Source organism: Lissotriton vulgaris, chromosome 4_1 (genome assembly GCF_964263255.1).
Source record: "Lissotriton vulgaris chromosome 4_1, aLisVul1.2, whole genome shotgun sequence".
Taxonomy (NCBI): Eukaryota; Metazoa; Chordata; class Amphibia; order Caudata; family Salamandridae; genus Lissotriton; species Lissotriton vulgaris.
Window position 1 is genome coordinate 1,298,346,441 of NC_141691.1, and position 20,981 is coordinate 1,298,367,421.

Below are 20,981 nucleotides of genomic sequence, written 5' to 3' on the forward strand. Positions count from 1 at the left end.
CTAGAGTATATGGACACACTATATTATAGTAATGCCCTAAAGACACAGCGTTTACATTAGATTATAATCACCAATAAGTCAATTTGTTTATATATACAGGTCACAAGGCACTAAGATTTTTCCTTTACATAGCCTTGTGGTGGAAGAACTCCCTGGAGCTTTACCCGCTGGACACTGTCGTTGTCTGATTGTTTTTAACTTTAGGTGAGTCTTTGAATGAATGCGAGTTACGAATACCGAATTGTTATTCCAAATTTATTCTAATGTTTTTATATATTCACACATGCTACTCTCACCGAATTTTCACACGTGAGAGGGCTTGATACACTTGTGCAATGGTGTTGTGACACGCCTGACTCTCACTGGCATGCGAAATGCACAAGTACTACAGTCACTGATGCACCTATTACCAATCTGTTTGTGATATGCTCTCCCTCTTCCTTCAACAGGTACTGACAATCACAACTAGAAGAAGGGTAATATAACATTGCTTTTCCCTTCACCCACTAATGTGGTAGCTAAGCATGGGCGGAAAATCCGTTTCGCTCGCGGATTTTGCGGATTTTTGGTAAATTCGCAATCCGCGAGATTCGCGAATCTCCCGCAAAATCCGCAAATCCGCGAGCAGCGGATTTTGCTCGCACTGTTCGCGTGAGTTCGCGGCTTCCCAGTACAACTTCGCGCCCCGCGAATAAGTGCAAAATTGCAGAAATAGGATCTTAGCAAAACTGAAACTACTTACCAGGTTCAAAAGTTCAGGCTCATCATTAGTAGCCATTTCCTGTAGTGCTTCCTGAGGGGCCCCTCCAGAGTTCAGTTGCCAGTTGCAACTATTATGTGACCCTGCTCTGAACCTCAGAATAGTTACACATATGCCACAAAGGTCCTGAATTACAGCTAAGGGAGACAAGCAGGAGCCAGGCTGGAAGTTCAAATCCATTAATCAGCCCCTAATTCATTATTGTCAGTTGGGGCAGGGCAGGTGTTGTACCTAATTTGGCAACAATGAAAGCACTTAGCAAGTGCAAAAGATCACTAATCAGGAAGCACTAAGGAAGCAGGTGCCAGCTAAAAAAATATTCTGTGACACATTAATCAGCCCCAAATTAATTCAGGTCACTTGAGGCAGGGAAGGTGTGCTTGCGTTGCCACAATAATGTACACTGACTGGACAACCAGAGGGTGCTGTGATGAAACAGAGGGTGGCATGGGTGGGTCAGAGGGTGGCATGAGTAGTCAGAGAGTGGCAGTGGTGACAGAGAGTGGCAGTGATGAAGAAGAGTGTCCCAAACAGGCTGGACACGTAGAAACAACAAGTTCGCGAAACTTGCGACCCGACAGGTAAGTTCGCAATTTGCGAAATTGTACAAAACCCTCGCGAACTGGCAGGAACCCGCGCAAACGCAAAAAAAATCCTTAAATTCGCCAGAATTTGCGGATTTTGCGGATTGCGAGTTCGCGAATCCGCAAAATTCGCGAACGCGAGATTCGCAAAATTCGCCCATGCTTAGTGGTAGCCATATGAGCATACAGACACCACATTCTAGGGCAGAGGTCTTCAAACTTTTGTAAGTTGAGACCCCCAGCTGGATTTTTTAAAATGTCGGGCCTCCCACCACCTGACAGAAATTTCTGGAATCTGGTACACTACATAATTCCCCATTCACTCACTCATCCATCAATCCATCCATCCATGCGCCCGGTTCCTGCGCTCCCTAGGAGTCTATTTTCCATTCACTCACTCACTCATCCATGTGCCTGTTTTCAGCGCTCCCTGGTAGCCAGCTTCCCACAGTTGCTTCTAAGCCCTCCCTGCCCGGAGGCTTGCCGCACCAGGGCTTGGAAGGGCTGCAGGTTGGGAGATCATTCACTCATCCACCAGTGCGCCTAGTTCTTGCGCTCCCTAGGAGCCGGTTTCCCAGTCCTCGCTCATCCACCCATCAGTGCACTTGGTTCCTGCGCTACCTAGGAGCCTGTTTCCCATTCACTCATCTATCCATGTGCCTGGTTTCTGCGCTCCCTGTGTGCCAGCTTCCCAAGTTGCTTCTAAACCCTCCGTCCCCGGAGGCTCCCCCACACCAGGCTTGGGAAGGGCTGCAGGTTGTGAGTTCATGTCTGCAATAAGTCCCTGCTCGACTGGGGAAAGCAGTTTCGTTCAGGCCGCCCCTCCAGGGGCGAAAGGGTGGGGAGGGCGACGGGCAGACATGTGTTCCAGCCTGTCCCTTCTCAAGGGACATGGCCACTGATAAAGCTTCACTGAATTATGCCATCATGTGGCAGTAATAAAAAGACAAGCCTAGGAAAAAGCAACAGCTTTGTATACTGAATGGTTTGAGTGTCATGAACATCTCAGGACGATGCAGCAGTACAAGTCTCTCCCACAACAGCCGTGGCTGCAGACGTGCGACAGACAGACAGACACACACATACACACACTCAGACACACAGACACAGACACACCTTCCTTCCTCCTACAGGAGGGGAGATATATATGTTTTGAATTGAAGCACTCTGTTGTCGCCCCACTCAGCAGGGAATGATTCTAATGTTTATGACTTCAAGATACCGAAGAAAAAGTCAGTCTCATACTGAAGAAAACTAGACTGCATTGTGAAGGCCCCAAGAGAAAGTGAACCACCAATAGCGCAAGAAACCTTAGGAGAAATATTATCCTACAGCAGAAAACCAAGTCAGCAGAGTGGAAGAACTGCCACAGAAACAATGTCATCTTTATGAACCCACAACCAGCCTGTGGGATAGAAGGCTCCTTTGAGAAACCCCCCTTTAGGTTAGAGACAGACCAATCAAAGATGAGGAAATGTGCATATACCCCACTAAAAAAACATGTATGTATGCTATTCAGAGATCTACTATTTTTCATTGACCTTCCCACAGTTCATCAGTACTACCATTACCGTCCGTTGTATTTAGACACTCCTTTTTTTGACAGTACCCACTCTAACCCAAGCGTTGGCACTTCTTCCCTCAGCACTGCCTTTTGTATCCCTTTCCCTTAATTCTTCCACTTTTTGCTACACTACTATCCCCCCTTCCATCAGTGCTCCTTCAGCCGTCCGTGCTTCCATCCCTGCTCTTTGACACTGCTTAAGTTTCCTTCAGTGGCTTCGCTCGAAGTAGTCACCATCCTCCCCCCTCCCCTCCTATCATCACTATCTGCACTTCCCGCAGCCACCATTATGCTTTTATGTATTCACACAGCGAAAAGGACCAAGAGAGAAGGAGGGAGGGAGCAAAGTGGACCACCGCTCGAGATGTTAATTCCTACAGCTGAAATGCTCCAGCTGCACTGGGAGGCACGGACCGGTTCGGTTTTAGCAGAGGAGACTCCGTGCCTCCCAGTGCAGCCGGAGCATTTCAGCTGTAGGAATGAACCCTGTGAAACTCCAGAGCAGCGGCACGACCATTCCCCCTCCCTCCAACCCTCCGTTATGGGGACACGGACGAACATCAGCCCAACATCCAGAACACCCTCTCCCCCCACCCCCGGTCTTTGAAAAAGCCCTCTTATTTGTCTAGATTTGAGAAGCCGCTCTTCACAGCGAGGAAGAAGAGGCAACCAAAGTATAATGCAGGAGCTTTATGCCCGCAAATTTCGCGGCACTTCCTGCGACCTCAGCTGCTGCCCCCCCTCATTGGTAGAACGTCACTGTTGATGCTCCTGTGCTGATTGGTTGCTGCTCCTACTTTAGCCAATCAAAAATCCCCATTGGAAATGGGTGGTTATTTGCGATGTAGAACAGAGGGAAAACTAAACAACAAACGTGAGCTTTTAAGTGGAGCCGCGCCCCCCCTAGGATGGCGCCGCGCCCCCCCAGGGGGGCGCGCCCCACAGTTTGAAGAACTCGGTTCTAGGGTATCAGTGTAGACAGTCTCACAACATTAGATACTTGCTAATAGTCAACTAGGTCTTGAAGAATCGCTAGACAAATTTCACAGTAGCGAGAAACATGTTGACCGGACTATAACAAAATTCTAGATGATAGCTGGAAACATTATTTTCCACCGCTCTCCTCTAGAATAATTGCTTCTTAACTAAAGCAGTGGCCCTTCTGAATAAAGTATTCCCGGTACCACTAACTTTATTTTAATTTACCACATCACGTCTACCCTTTAGTTCTGGCCCCACACCCGCACTTCATCCATACGGCTGTTGGAAAAAGATCTCCGCCAAAGAGCCCCTCTATGAGGTGTTGCCCGTTGGGTGTTGCACCGCCGACCCAACGAGGAGCAGGCCCAAATGATGAAGCATGACACCTGAAAGGGTGTGTGAGGGCATTAAATCCAACAAAATGTATTCCCAGGGCTACCGTCTGGTTACCCTGCCATAAACAATCTGCATCATAGACTGTATGATTTTCTTTCCTTCCTTAGGAACAACACGACAATTTTTGTTTAGCTATATTATTTGGGCACATCGTGATTGTACCTTCTACTCTATTAGAGAAGTAATAGCCCATCTCTCCTCTCTTTGATACAAAATGTTTATACTCAGCCCTTTGATAATCATGATTGACATCACCTCTGGGGAAGTTTGCATCAGCACCATCTGTGTTTAATTCTATTCCAAAATTACCTCACTCCCTCTAAAGAATAGACTCTTCTTTTTTATAAATGTCAAAGTTACCCACCCTTCTGGGCTGGGCACCCCAGAGTCTGGGGGCTGTACTTGTCTGCTCATTTCCCATCTCCTCGTGCTGTGACACATCCGTCACAGCTCATTTTTGTCCTGGCTTGAACATGCACTGGCATGCCCCTCTTAGACTCAGACACTTTTGCGCACACTGCTATGTCTCCATTTTTTGCACAACCCTAATCACATGATGCTATGAACCTAACACAGTAGTCCTCTAAATGTACACACAATCTCACAACACAATTGACCCATCCCACATCTAACCAGTTCGAGGAGGGCTCTCACACATACACATACGTCATTTCTGTGTCATTTCTGCTGCATTTCTGGGGCGTGGAACCTGTCACTTTTGGTTGATGAGTAAAGGGATCTCGGTTTACTACTGGCAGGGAATAAGCAGGTACAGTGCCAGCTGATGCAAGGGCATTGATACAGTTGTCCTTACGCCGAAATTGAGCTCCAGCATATTTTCAATTCTTATCTGGACATCATTGAGCCATTTCAAAGCAGCACAGCTCTGACAGGAAACTCACTGCAATCTTGCAAAACAGGATCTCCTGTTTACTAAAGCACACAAATACACTGATTGCTTTACAAATTAGTCTCCTTTTATTTGTTGAGCTCACCAAGTTGGTGCATGCAAATAAGATCAACTGGAACATACTTGAAATGTTCAGGTTAGTGCTCGTTCAAGTGCTTTGCATCACAGATTGCGGCTAGAGACCATGACTGCTTTCGGTCTCTCGCTTTCAACCTGTTTGTCATGCAGCATGCAGAGAAAACATGTCCAGGTGAGTGCGTTGCCTTAAGCTGGCATTAGACACACTAAAGATGGTAGAGAGAAAATAGTAGCAGAATAGAAATTCCATCTGCAATATATAAGGAGTCAGAAGAAGAAAGCGCCTAAGGTCAGGATACACATAGATAGGCACAGTGGCAATTTCTGGTTGATACTGAAGGAAGAATGAATGATCTCGTGTCAGTTTGGGACCTGGTAAATATTTTTATTTTTTTCTCCCTTTGTGTACTTTTCTGTTAGTGTGCAAGTCAGTGAACTTTCAAAGCAAGTTGTAGTACAGGTTTGCCATATAAGGCCTCATGACAAATGCAGAGCTTATTGTAAATGAATCATTGGCTTATAGAAGGCCAGAGAAGGTCATCAAGGTGGTTGGAACAGGAATCCAACAATGACGACATAGCAGTAAACATGCAGCCATATTTTGGACCAGGTGAAGGTGCTGCAATCAGTATTTAGAAAAGCACAGGGCTTTCCTGGAATTGAGTCACAATCCTATGATAGAATCAATGACTGCATAACAATAAGGGAAATCATTTTCTATTGTAATCTCATATGATAAAATCGATCTGAAGTAACTTTAGAACTTTGTTGTACGCAAGATAACCCATGCTCAATGACGATGCCTAGACTGCAGGCTGACACAACAGGTTTGGGACAAGAACTAAAGTTAGCAAGAGGACCAATCAAATGAAGTGCCACTGATAATTGGAAATAATTGGAAAAAAACGTTACTGGCTCATGGACTGATTCTGAAAGAGCTAGACATCAAGGCCAGACAGGCAGGTTCCAACAGTGATGGTGACAGCATACCCGCAGTGTCTGAGAGAGACAAAAGAGTTTTCATCCCTAAGGATCTGGGCCCAGTTATTTAGTGGGAGATAACATAGACAAATGTTTTTCTGACTATGAGATAGCCCTGAGGGTCCACAAGAGCATTGGGGGGGGGGGGGGGGGGGGAGGGGGTGGGGGTCTGTGGAAGTACATGGCTACTGTGGGAAAGTGTACACTTCTAACACTAAAGGTTTGGGACCAACCCAGGAACACTCCAATGAGAGCTATTGTTTTTTAACAACAAATTTGATGGGATTTTCGGTTTGACGTTACATTGTGGCCAACATGGCCTGTTCATACTTACAGTTCAGTAACAAACTTTTGCCCACCCTGATGACACGGTCAGAAATTACATAAATCAAATCCACAATCCTTCCCATGAACAACACATCAAAGTTCTCTTTATGGGGGATATGGGTCTGTTGTAGGGGGCCAGGGGCCCTAGAGACCGCCACCATATTGTTGTATTTCTGTGTCAAGAAGGGACTCCATCGTTTGGACTGGTGCCAATACTATACCTCAGTGGTGCGTCCACCGCAGCCATATCTTTACGTGTTTCTGCGGGCATCCCCTAGCTCGGTACACGGCTATTTCAATGTCCATACAATGATTCATTCCTTGCATCCAGGTGGCCACTGTGGGCGGTAGAGTATCTCTCCACCGCTTTACAAAGTCACGTTTAGCCAAGGTTAAGCCTAGGAAAAGTAAATGTCTTTTATACCTATTGCTACCAGTTCCTTCAGTGCTGTGAAGTGAGTTCTGTTTTGGGTGAAATGGGAGCTCCCAGGACAGGACGTGTTCCAGACATGTCAGCACCTCCACCAAAAACACTGAAGTGCTGTTCACTCTCATACTATGTGTAAGAAGGTGCCCTCATTCATCGCACATCTCAGGCCCACTAGTGAGGTTTTGGCCCCATGTGCCACAAGCGGTAACTGGTGAAATAAGCTCTGTGTCCGGTCCTCGGACCTACATCTAGCATTCACCCCAGCTACTAAGAAAGCAAGAAGAGGCGGTAGCTCCTTCGGCTTTAATGTAGCAAAGCTTTTGAATTTTTTGCAATTAGATATTAAAGGGACAGGAAATTAGCTCCGCTTCTGGAAAGCGAATAAAACTTTGCTTTTTAAATAACCTGGTCCTTAAGGTGTTTTTCCCGTGCTGGCATGATGCTACTTCTTACTTGGTCCTGGTATGCCTCCGGGTCGCCACACGCTCTGCAAGTGAGAAATATAATAGTTACCACAATTGACCACAGAAGATCTACAAGAAATAGTGAATGAACTTCATCAAACAGACTTGTGTCAGAAGCAAAAGATGAAAGTATATGCTGACAAACGTCGATGTGCCAAAAAATTACTTTCTGACGTTCATTTTGATGCTGAACCTTCCAAAGTTGTGACTAGTGAAGGACACATGGTAACTGCTTACCGTCGTGGAAAGTCAATTACGCCAAGATTCTTCGCACTTCAGGTATCTCCCTCATCTTTCACCAGTACCTGATGTCAGAGATGACACTGGTTCGATTAAGACTTTAAAGAGCCCCTTGACTGCATCTGTCCCTATATGAGAGTGCCTTCTCTCTTTCCAGTGTCAGAAGACATGATCTGTGTGTTTGGTCAGAGTCTATGACAACTTATTGAAGAGTTATATATATGTAATCTGTAAGAGAATTCTGTTTTATATTTAACATCGGGGGGAGATGCAGTGTCTTGTGAGTTAGCAGAGACAGGATCCTTTTGATTCCTGATGGACTCTGTAGAACAAGGACGTAAGTGTTCGGGTGCGGAGAATAGAGTTCATGTTTAGAACGTTGAATTTACAGTTACACATTGAGGAATAAAGACATGCAATACTAAGCTCCATGTGTTGCATAGTCATTTACGAATACTCAGGCTGGGGGGGACACTACACATATGACCATAAATCATTGATAAGAACCATAAATCAATACACATTACCATAAATCATTGATAAGACCTATAAATCATTTTCACTACTCTCATGTGGAGATTTATCCAGCTTTTGCGTCCCCTTGGGTTGTGCTCTGCATTTCTAGGCTTCCCTTGCAACCAATGGGTGACCTGGTAGGCCCTGTGGGCTGTGTCTGGGCTGCAAGTGCCTTGCCTTCTTTACTACTCCCACCTTTGTCTCCGTTGCTGCTCGCCTGGTGTCCCTGTCGTTAGGCATCCCAAGGCACTCCGGCCTGACAGCCTTTTACTTGCTTATGCCTTCTGGCCGCCCGTGGGTGCTCCCAATATAAAACAACTGCTGCTGCCTCCCCCATGCTGCCAAGGGTTCCCCGACCTTTGATAGCTCCCCTTCTTTTTTGCGTGGTCCTCACTCCATTAAGAACAACTCAACATTTTGAGAGCACCTGACATATTCAACAAGAACTCTGTGATTCACAGGTTGATGAGGTCAAACCTAATGAAATCCCAGCCCACGCTCCTGCAGAATTTTACCATTGCAATATTGAGTTTCCTCCTATATCTGTCAACAGCCCCATGATCTAAGGCTCCCTTTCATTTGAAACTGGATATGATTTCTGACCACAACATATGTGCAGATTAATGCAATCTAGCCACCCCAGTCAGGTCCGATCTCATGTTTTCCAACAGCTTTTTCGACCCACCGATCATGAGGTCATTACCCCTCAAGGACACCTCCAGCACGTTTCGTTCTTCTCTCTGGCTCTCTCTTTACCGTCACAAGCAGCCGGTCCATTTAATTCCTGGCTTGCCACACCACACAATGTCCATATTGTGTATCGCTATCCCCTTGAAAGTTTGCCTCGAGCCCCCCACCTCTGGACTCTCAGGATGTAGGAATGCCACTGAACGCATACTGCCTGTCTTCACTTCTATCCCCCTGTGAAGATAAATTAGTGACTTAACACAAGCCAGGTCTTATGTGTGACATAAAGGCCTATAATTCCCAACGTCCCTTTCTCCTTATCTCAGCATCCCCTAAAACATACAGCACGGTTGTCTGGGGCCGGATCGAGAATGAGTGGGTGCCAAAACCCTGCGCTGGCAACCCAGGGCCACCTAATGCTTTAAGCGTCATCTTGGAGAACGGAAATCTACAAAAGAATGAGCTGTCCTGATGAACAACTAGTGGTAGTCCATCTGGTGGCTGGGACTCCATGTAGGCTTTTAGTAGGCAAACTGGACAATGCTCCCCGCTAGGGATGCAGACTATGTGTGGTATCCTTCCCATTGCCTCTTGGTCACACCTAGACCTTAAGCAGTAGCAACCTGCCTCAGCTCTTGTTAGTGCCACCAGTTCACTGACACAGAAGGCACCGAAATAAGTTGTGATGCAGGCTGCCTTGAACAATGTTACCTCAGTGCTTTACTACACACCATTTGCAAAGCACATTGAATGACCCCAGCCTCTCAAAGTTGGTGGACAATCTCACATCCTTGGACGCTGTCTGCATGCACCCCCGTCCCTTTATGGTGTCTTGCAGTAGTGGTTTCCCATCGTATCAATTGCCATATGCTACAGCGAACAAGTGGGCTTGTGCCCATGCCTTGCTATGCCCATTGTCATAAGCCCAGAATATGAACCTCTCCACCAATGCTGTTGCTTGGCCATCCTCCAGTTTGCTCACCCCGACACCTGCTTGAATTTTTCCAAGCACTTATGATACTTGCTGGCTGTCTTAGGTGCAAATGCAGTATTGACCAGACACCCTAGATCAAGTCTACTAGTCCCCAAAGCCTTGTCGGAAGGCAGGCACCTCCTGGTCCACTTCAGGGAACAGGTGCCTGAACTTGAGCCACTGAAAACGAGAAGGTGCTTCGGGGACTGGATTAGTGCAGCCTAGCACAGTCCTAGATCTCACCACAACATTTGCGCACTGCTGAAATTGCACCAAATGATGCAGCAAACCGAGCACCCTAGGGCAACACACTGTACCATTGTTTACTAGCTCCACCACAACGTGGGCACCCTTCCATATATCTTAAAGGCAACCACTATCAGGAAGAGCTGGAGTAACATTATGTTTTTAGGTATCGCCTAGGCAGCGTATGCGCAGTCTATTCTAGACATGTTACATCTACTCTGTGGGCTTACAGCCCAACCATCACTTTTTATTTGTTACTTTCTATGTCCTTTACAAAGGATTGCTTCTTTGTGGTCAACGTTTGCTAAATGTCTCTCCTTTTTGTGTCTGGACCCCTCCCATGGAGCATGGCCCTATTACTTGTAGTCTTGCCCCTTTGTGCATGTATGTTTGTTTAAGCGCACTATTTTTTTCTTTTGTTTCTGCTCATGTTTTTGGAATGTCTGCTTTTCTTCCTGTGTGGCCTTGTTATTGATCCAAACGCATTCACCTGACAGGAATTCATTAAGGATTGCCGTAGTGCTAATAAACTTAAATGTAAAAAGCTTCCTGAGAATGCATCAAACTCGCTGATCCAAACGCATTCACCCGAAGGGAATTCATCTGGGATGCCGTAGTGCTAATAAACATAAATCTAAAAGACTTCATCAAATTGCATCAAATGCGCTTTCTGAACAAAATATGTTTTCATATTCTCTGAGTTTTGTGTCCTCTCCTTTAAAAAAAATGCTTTTTGTATTCTTCTGGATGGAAATTTTAGGTCGACTTGATCAAGCTATTGACGCTGAAGACATAGGATTATTTTTTAATCTTGGCTTTCCCACTCCGCTGCAATTTGTGATTCAGTACTGTTTCACCTCCCATTGTTTAATTTCATGTACCTTGCAAACTTTGGGCCACTCAACCGGGAATAAATGTTGGTATTGAAAAGAGTATGAAACATGGGTTTGGAAGGATTTGTTTTTCGTGATGAATTTATGACATGAAAGCCGGGATACTGTATAAAGTTCTGTTCTAACCCCTCTGATTCTTTGCTCCTTCACGATAAGAACAAGACCTGCTCTCTGGACAGCTTGTCACACTTAGGTGAGCATGGTTTGCTGTTTTTTTAAGCCCACTAGGTCAGATGCTATTGGCTGGGAGTCCCGGGATGGAGATGCCCACAGCTGCCTGTTTCCCAGAGTAAACGAGCTTTAGTCTTGCCTCTCAACACCATCTGATTGCGTTTGCCAAAATGACATGGCCAGGCCGGTGAACAAATTTGTTTTTCTCATACAGCTATTTTGTGAAGGGTCCTCACCGCTGTATCAGTTCCGAGTTATAAGAAAATATGCGTGTTAACATAGTGCAACACATTTATGAATAACTGGTGACCTTGGGGCTTTATGTTCAATGATAAACATTTGTCTGAAAAGGCTTTTAATTTAGTTTTCGTGCATCCCTTTTCTATTGGCAACTGGCGTAGAAGTGCTGGTAGTGCACAAACCACATTTTTTCTGACTTGTGTAGTTTGTGAATTAGGTTGTGACACGTGACAGAAGTTTGAGCTAACATCAGCCAACAGCCATGCCATAGAATTTCACGTTAGAGGAAAGTGTCTGATATTAGAAAGTGTAAGTCAACACCTATATTTATGTTAATGGGCTAGTCCAAAGGGTTCAGACCATGCTGCAAAGATTGAGGTTTCACTAGGAGTTTGAAGAGGCATGGGGAGAGGAGAAAAATGTGATCCTTTAGTTGTTTCCAGTGCTGGTGAAATGAGTGCCACTCAGAGCTAACTAGCAATGTTTTTTAGCGTGATAAGTACCCTCTATATACATTTAATGTGATATGTGGGTCATACATTTGAATTCTGAGAGGGACAGTTCATCCTTTCATTCTTAACAGCCTCTGCTATTTACAGCACTTTGAAAACAACACTGATAAACCCCTAATATGAACAAGCAATGGCAAATTCAATAGGTCTTGCCTATCCGAGATCTATTGGCTTTGTCAGTGATTTTATTATCTATGTTGTACAGCAGTGTGGCTGCTGTACAGCATGGTTGAACATGAATTTAAAACAAAACCACTATGACACTTTCAACTCTGGCCATGCTGCTGTAAAACATGGCTAGAAGAAAGCACTGACAAAGCCAAGAGATGTCGAGTAGGCAAGACCTGTTGACCGTACCAATGCTTGTTTATAATGCCTCTGTCTGTGCATGTGCAGTGGATTGGTCACTTTTCCACACACCCAGGCATGCCCAATATTACAGCAAATCCTTGCTGCCTGCTTTATCCTTGTACAGTTCTAGCTTCTCTGCCACCCCCCACAATTCCCTCCAGATCAGGGTGCTCTTTGTAGTAAATGTCCTCTCTAATGCTCTTCACTAGATAGACTGTCCTATGTCATCTGTGACATAATAGAATGCCTGGGTGACTCTATGGCTCACTGTGTCTCTATCTACCTGACTGTGGCAGTTGGTCATCTCAGGCTGAGCTGCTAACAGCTAGCTCCTGGTGGGGTTCTACTTATCAACTTCTGTACTTTATATCTTGGAAGGAATTTACAATAAAGGAACCTATCTCTACAGTGGACTCTGCATCTTCCTTTATTACATTTTGGCGACGTTTCTTAAAAGGATGAACCTACGCGTGAACTAAGGATAAAGGACGACTAAGGAAAAAGACAAGGAACTAAAGACTTTTTGGACTTTCAAATGCCAATTGAAACCCAAAGGTAACGCCCCAGCCAACCCCACCAGTGTCCCTCCCACCACCTGGACAGCCTGCAACCTGGGCGTTTCTTTCTCTGCTGTCACCTTGCTCCTGTTTGGAAAAGTTTACTCTTCTCTGAGGTCTACGTTGTTTTTATTGGCCTTCATTCAGTCTGGGAAGCGTCAAGCGTTGACAGAAACTGGCAATTTATACGTGATGTGGTTTGACAGCTTTAGTCACAAATGCTGTGAACGTTTTTATCTCTCTCAGAGGAACTGTTGTGCCGATTTGTTACACTCAAGAATCTTCCAAGAATCGTCCCTCGGGTGAGTTCTTGCACTTGTACTCTTTTTGTCTACAACCCCAGAACTCGCTACCTGCTGCGCATTTGTTTTTTTTTTTCTTAGAGTTATTCGCATTGGAATTTTTATGCGCAAGCTCTTTCTGCATCTGAGGTTATTCTACAGCGCGCAAACACAGCGTCTCATCAGCATGGCTCTCCGGCAACACTTCGCTTTGCCATGTCTAATTTCTCACCTTACTTCATGTTGGTGTCCGTTGCCCGACGGTTGGCTGGGAGCTATCTTCACGTTTGCTCTGCTCCCTCCTTCTGATGACGTCTTTAGAATGTTTCGGGGAATTGGTGAAGCGAGTTTCTTTGCTCCTGTGACGCCTTCCTTGGAGAGACGTCCCTCACGCTCCTTACCCCGCTTTGTCCGACATGGCGGCCATTTTGTGTCTGTTTGGTTGCCACGACAACAGCTTGCTCTGTTTGCCGTGTCTGAGGGCACCTGTTTGTTTTCTTCACGATGCAGTTAAGTGGGCAAGTTTAACTGTAGAAGTCTGAGCGCACTTTTTTTCATTCCACACAAATCGTTGACTTTGAAGGTGTTTTTCAAACTCTGGTGCCTGCAATTACCGCCAAGGGAAAGGTTCTGAGGGCAAGTGTTCAGTACTTCATTTTCTTTACGATGCAGTTATTTTCGGAAATGTTTCTGTGGAAGGTGGAGCACATCTTTTCATCCCTTGACTTTTCTTCGGTTGTGGCATTCAGTAGACGACCTAATACCTTGTTTGTGTGGCAAGTCTCAACTTTGACTGTGGACACCGGTACTGATCTTACTTCGACCTGCAAGCCTTCTTCTGGGACACAGCAAGTTGACTTTATGTATGTTCTGTTTGGTTTTTCGTCTGGGCGTTTGGATCCCGGGTGAGAGGTCGCTCACCGGAGCAAGTTTTATTTTTATTTTATTTTTTTAAATTTATTTATGGCAGCTACTTTACCATTGCACATTATTCAATACAGCCTTATTTTGTAAGTGGTGTGTGGCGAACTTGTGATGCTCTTATTCTAACTCTGTATTCTGTGTTAGGTCATGTCCTGGTTGGATGTTGCTGGGTTGTGGGTAGTCAATTTTCATCCATATTTTTAAGGTTGGTTTCCTCAATTGTACCCTAGGTGGTCTGTGTGTGGGTAGTCAATGCCCCAATGTCTTTTTGGGTTCTTTGAGTCTGCGTCGTATGATTGGTGGTAGTCCATGCCCCATTTGTTCCCAGGAATATAGTCCTGCGGTGTACTCTACATAGGGGAGGTTGTGTGTTTGAGTGGGTAGTCAATGCCCATTTCTATTTGTTTCCTGTGGTAGTGGTCTGTGTGGGTAGTCCATGCCCCATTTTGGTTCCCAGGTATTGTCCTGTGGTGTACCCTACATAGGGGAGGTTGTCTGTGTGGGTAGTCCATGCCCATTTTGGTTCACAGCTATTGTCCTGTGGTGTACCCTACATAGGGGAGGTTGTGTCTGTGGGTAGTCAAAGCCCATTTCTTTTAGCCTTTTGTGGTAGTGGTGTGTGCGTGTAGCCCATGCCCCATTTTGGTTCCCAGGTATTGTCCTGTGGTGTACCCTACACAGGGGGGTTTGTGTGTTTGTGGGTAGTCCATGCCCCATGTAGTGGTGTTTGCGGGTAGTCCATGCCCCATGTTCCCAGGTTTATTTTCCTGTTGTGTACCCTATTTAGGGGAGGTTGCATTTCGTTTTATTCTCAGAGTTTCTACTCTGTGCTGTCCCCTGCTTTTGGTGGAGACTGTTCGTGCACTATGTTCTGGTCTAAGTCTACCTTCTTGTAACTCGTGGCCAGGGTTTCTTGTTGGTAAGACTTTGTGCTGTGAGTTTATCGTATCTTTTGTGTCAACACGTCTTTATCAGGGGGGGGCCCTAGTCCTTTGCAAAGTCTGTTTTTCTGTGCTGATTTATGGGGTTTGCTCTCTTTTTGTCTTGAGTGAATTTTTACCCCTATGTGTCTCTAGAGTTACCGTCTACACTCATTGTTGTTCCAGGGTGTACCCATGTGTGGGGAGGTTATGAGTGTGACCACTTTGCTTAGCTGCTCTGGTTTGATAAGGGAGTGGGAAGAGGCATATAGTTTTACTATTTAGTTTTCTTTGGTCACATTTCTGCTAATTATACCTCATGCTATGAACATCTCGTTTGGTTCACTCTTGTTCTTTTCTGCTGATGTTGCATTTGAGGTATTTTGCCAATTGTGTTCTCTGTTCTGTTCCTATTCCATAAGGGAAGAGGATGTGTAGTAAATGTCCTCTCTAATGCTCTTCACAAGATAGACTGTCCTATGTCATCCGTGACATAATAGAATGCCTGGGTGACTCTCTGGCTCACTGTGTCTCTATCTACCTGACTGTGGCAGTTGGTCATCTCAGGCTGAGCTGCTAACAGCTAGCTCCTGGTGGGGTTCTACTTATCAACTTCTGTACTTTATATCTTGGAAGGAACTTACAATAAAGGAACCTATCTCTACAGTGGACTCTGCATCTTCCTTTATTACACTCTTAAACTCAGACATAAACTCCAACACATTCTCAAGTCTTGCTTGACTCCTGCCTGTAATGATGTACATAATGATGTAAGGTAGAATTGTACGACAAAGGTGTTCTAGGATGGAAGGTAAGGGGCCTTCAAGGAAATACTAGTTAGTTGTGGTTAGAGGCTGGAGGAGATATGAAACTGATCTATATATGCTAATAAAGCAGTTAAGACGATCTTGGTGTTTGGAGTAAGTTATTATAATGGCAACAATGTGAAAGAACCAAAAGAAATAACTTACCAGAAGCCTCATGTGGCATCGCTGCCTCAAGCTACCTTTATCTGAGGAGTGGAGCATCTTACTTGTCCTGAGCAAAAGTTGAATTACGTCACGGGGCTGCCCTGAAGTTGAAGCACTCGTACTATCGGTGGACGAGCGGTGAGTGAAGCCCTGTGCCGATGTGATGCACCTGTTGTGAACAGAATTAAAAATGTGGAAACATACGTGACAAGAATTTTCAATTCTATTAAGGACAAGGAGGCGAGGATTATGCTATCTCATTTCTTTATTAGAAATGCCCCAGCAGCCAATAAAGTAAACAAAAACCACAATATACATGAACACTTGTGTAACAACCATAGAGTCTGCAGTATATGAAGTCATGTAGAGTGTCTCACTTCCTCTTTCTTTGGTGAGAACAAGTCAGGCAAACAGAAAAATATATCCAACACGGAAAGTCAAGTAAGGAAAACATCACCGCCAATCCAGGACGGACAAGGAAATCCAGAACTCAAGCAAACGAGGAATACAGGAGCCACAATCCTTGAAGGAGCAGGCAAGAAGATCCAGGCAGCTCCGAACTGCTTCATTTGGGATCAGATCCTGAAAAGAGACAGAGAGCCGTAATACACATTCCATGCAAAATGAGCTCAGAAATAAGGGGGGTAGAAAAACAAGGTAGGTGCATAAAGTTCACTGTGATCATACAATCAACAAGTATACAGCAGGAAAAAATGCATACAACAATGGGTGGGATAATCCTCGCCTCCTTGTCCTTAATAGAATTGAAAATTCTTGTCACGTATGTTTGCAAATTTTGAATTCTATGTCAGGACAGGAGGCTCCGATTATGCTTGTTTAAAGCTGATCCTCCACCACAGAAGCAACATTAGCAATAGGTTTAAAATAAAGAGTTTTGAAAACAGAATCAGAAGACCAATCAGCGGCCTTCCTAATGTCAAACAAAGTGACCCCCAGAGAGAAAGCTTTAGAAGCCATAGCCCCTCGAGCGGAGTGCGCCCCAAACACAGAAACATCAATGCCAGCCTCCGCCATGAGCCAACGTTCCCATCTAGCCAAAGTAGCCGGGGTAACGGGGCGAAAAGGCTTCTGCAAAGCAATCAATAACTGACCCTGCATGTCGGAACGCAAAGAAGCAGTACTTACTTCGTAATCCTTGAGACATTGGACGACACAAAGATTGGGACGGGCAGGGAAGGAAGGGTAAGAAATTACCACAGTATTCGTCTTGGTACGCCTAGAGAGCCGAAATGTGACGCCGTCCAACGTAAAACTACGACCGGCTAAATCTAAGGCACGGACATCAGACACCCGCTTGCAGGAGATCAAGCACAACAACATGGTCAGTTTGGCCGAGAGTTGTTTATGTGACAGTAAAGAATTGACAGGCCAGGCCTCCAGAAAACGGGGCACAACCGACACGTCCCATAAAGAGACATATTTAGGACGTGGAGGATTCGCCAGACGAATACCCTTGAGCAATTTAGAAACTAGAGGGTGTTCACCCGCAGGCTTACCACCCACCGGGAGGTGGCCCGCGGAAATGGCAGAACGAAAATTGTTCACCGTGCGATAGGCCAAACCAGACGATGCTAGGGAGGCCAAAAAATTCACCATCACAGAGACATCAGCTGAAGCGGGATCAACTTGCCGTTGAACACACCAGTCACACCAACGCTTCCAAGATCCCCTGTAGCGTTTGTGGGTACTGGAAGACCAGGCGCCACTAATGAATTTGGGAGCATCCGCAGAAAGGCCTGGGACCGACCAGCGTTCCCTGAAATCCGTCACGCTAGCAGAAGGAGAGAGCCTGACAAAATCAGGGGATGCGGATTCTGAAGAGGATCTAACAGGAGATTCCACTTCTGGGGAAGAAGGAGCGGCACTGCACAACTCATTTCCAGGAGAACCGGGAACCACGCCTGAGCTCGCCACAGAGGAGCAATCAAGATCAACTCTGACTGATACCGTTTCGTGTAAGCCAGAACCCTGGGTATCATCATGAAAGGAGCAAAAAAGGCATAACACAGAGTCGATGGCCACGGCTGAAGAAAGGCATCCGTGGCGAGGGCCTCCGGATCCGGTCTCCAACTGAAGAACAGCGGAGCTGAGAATTGAGGCGAGAGACGAACAGGTCCATGTGACACTGACCCCAAGTCCGGAGAAGAGCGCGAAACGCGCGGGGGTGGCGCCTCCAGTCGTTGAAATCTTTCAGGTGTCTGGAGTGCCAATCCACAACTTGATTGTCGCGGCCGGGGAGATATTCTGTAATAACTGTGATCTTCTGTTGCAGACAAAAGTGCCAAAAATCCTTAGCAATCTCCGCCAGAAGTTTCGAGCGAGTGCCGCCCAGCTTGTTGATGTAACGGACTGCCGACACGTTGTCCATGCGGGGAAGAATACAGCAATGGGATTGAAGGGGAGAGAAGCACTTGATCGCAAAGGATCCCGCCAGGAGTTCCAGGCAATTGATGTGCAGAGAAAGCTCCTAGGGGGATGTATGACGGTACAACGCGTACCGTCACAACGCATTCCTTTACCATGCATCCCTTACATCGCAAGTCGTTACCACGACTTGCGTTGGGGGTGTGGATTTCGAATAGTATAATTTACTATTCTAACACCAGTCCCCGTGGACCCTAGGGAAGGTGTTGGGATAGTAAATGTACTATTTTTAATCCTTTAGCGCCCTCCAGCACAAGTCGTGGTAACGACTTGCGTTATAAGGGATGCGTGCTAAAGGTACCGCGTTGTAAAAACTTCATGGTAAACGATGTTTACCTCCTGGGGAGACCACCGACCCTCCATTGAGACGGAGCCGCACCGGGCTCCCCAACCCCATTGACTGGCATCTGACTCGATCACCAACTCCAGCGAGGAGCCGAACAGGGCTCGACCATTCCAAGCCTCCATGTGATCCAACCACCACTGCATTTCCCACTTCGCCTCCTCTGACAGAGGAACTTGGTCCGAGTATCGAAGACCTTTCTGGAGATGACGGATTTTGAGGCGTTGTAACGCCCTGTAATGGAAAAGCGCCGGAATGATCGCCTGAATGGAGGAGGCCAACAGACCGACAACACGTGCCAACGACCTCAACGACACAGTCGGTTTGGAAATAACAGAAGTCAACTCCCTCTTGATATATCAAATTTTTTGAGTGGGTAACAGAAGTTGACAGGTAAGAGAATTGACCTGGAAACCCAAGAAGTCTATCACCTGTGTCGGTATCAAAACCGACTTCAGGACGTTCACAAGGAACCCCAGGGATTGCAAGAGATCGATGGACCAGTCCAGGTGGGTCAATAATTGAAACGGAGACTCCGCTAGAATGAGGATGTCGTCCAGATTAATGATCAGACGAACACCCCGAGCGCAGAAAGATTCCACGACTGGCCTCAGAAGTTTCGTGAAGCACCAAGGTGCTGACGATAGGCCGAACGGGAGAACCTTGTACTCGTACCATGTCCCCAGCCAGTGGAACTGAAGGAAGCGGCGATGAGGTGGAAAGATCGGGACGGACAAGTAAGCGTCCTTGAGATCCAGATGAACCATCCAGTCTTTTTCTCGGAGAAGATCCCGTAACAGATGGATGCCTTCCATCTTGAAGTGTCTGTAAACCACCCCCGTTGAAGTCCTTAAGGTTGAGAACCAAGCGGGACCCTTCCTCTTTCTTTACCACCAGGAAAACCGTGCTGGTGAACCCCTGTGGATGGCGCACGGTCGGAACAATTGCCTCCTTCAAAAGAAGAGATTCCAGTTCCGCGGAAATGAACTCCTGGTCCTGTTGTGAAAAGCAAAGAGGAGAGGGAGGGTGAGTTTGATGGGGGCGATGATAAAATTCTATTTTGTACCCCATAACCATCTCCAACACCCAAGCATCGCTGGAGATTAACCGCCAATTGTCTAGGAAAAAACGTATCCTGCCCCCAAGAATCACACTGCATGCAGGAATTAGGCTCACCTGATGTATTGGAATCCTGGTATCCACCATATGATCCTCCTGAACGACCTTTCTGGTATTGGCCTAGTCTTTTTTTGGAAGCATAACATTTAGATCTTTGTGAATAACCAGAATCTTGCTGATTTCCTCTATGGGACTGGTTTCCCCTGTGGGTGGATTGACCACGGCCGGACGAGCGTCCCCTATTTCGGCCGGCCCTGCCGAAAACCGGACGAAAGGCTCGCCGAAGCAAGGCTTGAGCTTTGTCCAGGCCACTGAACGTATTCACAAATTTGGTCAGTTCCTTCAAGAACGGCTGGCCGAAGAGAAGCCCTTGAGCCTCTGGACCCGATTCTGACGTGCATAGTTCAGCAAGCTTCGGGTCAAGCTTCAGGAGAATCGAGCGACGGCGCTCGCTAGAAATGGCACAATTCACATTTTCGAGTAGGCAAATGGCCCTCTGAGCCCATTCTATGAGTTCATCAGGATCTACCATCGCTGAAGACTCTTTGGCCACAAATCCAAGGTCCAGGATCTTTGTGAGCGGACCCATTAAATCCAGAACCTTATCCTGGCAAGAGCGCCAAGAATGGTCCAGACCCTTCTTCGGGTCCTTCGCATACTTGTGAAGATATGTGAGCATTGTGGGATCCACCTCAGGGGTGTCTGTGAGGTGATCAGCCAGGTCAGGTCTTGGACATTCTGACCGAAGGTGAGCCCGAACATCTTTGTCGAAGGGCTGGCGGATGTGAGTCCCCACATATTCCGCCACTGCAGGGGACGGGAGCCAGGACGATGAGTTTGGATGGACAATGTCCAAGGGTTCAAATGTAAGGACAGGAGGATGGGTGGGCGCATCAACAAAATGCTCTTTGCATAACTTCTTCTTGGGAGGAGGCTCCGCATGATCAGAGGAGGAGGAGGAATGCTGGTCGTCCGTATCCGTAGGGGAAACAGCAGACAACGCGCCCATAGTGGGCATGGACCGGAAAGAAGCTAATGACTTCACCAATCTCTGAAAATCAGAAGAATGTGGATTCTTTGGAGAGGCAGAGGACTTACACGAAGCAGGCACCCATCT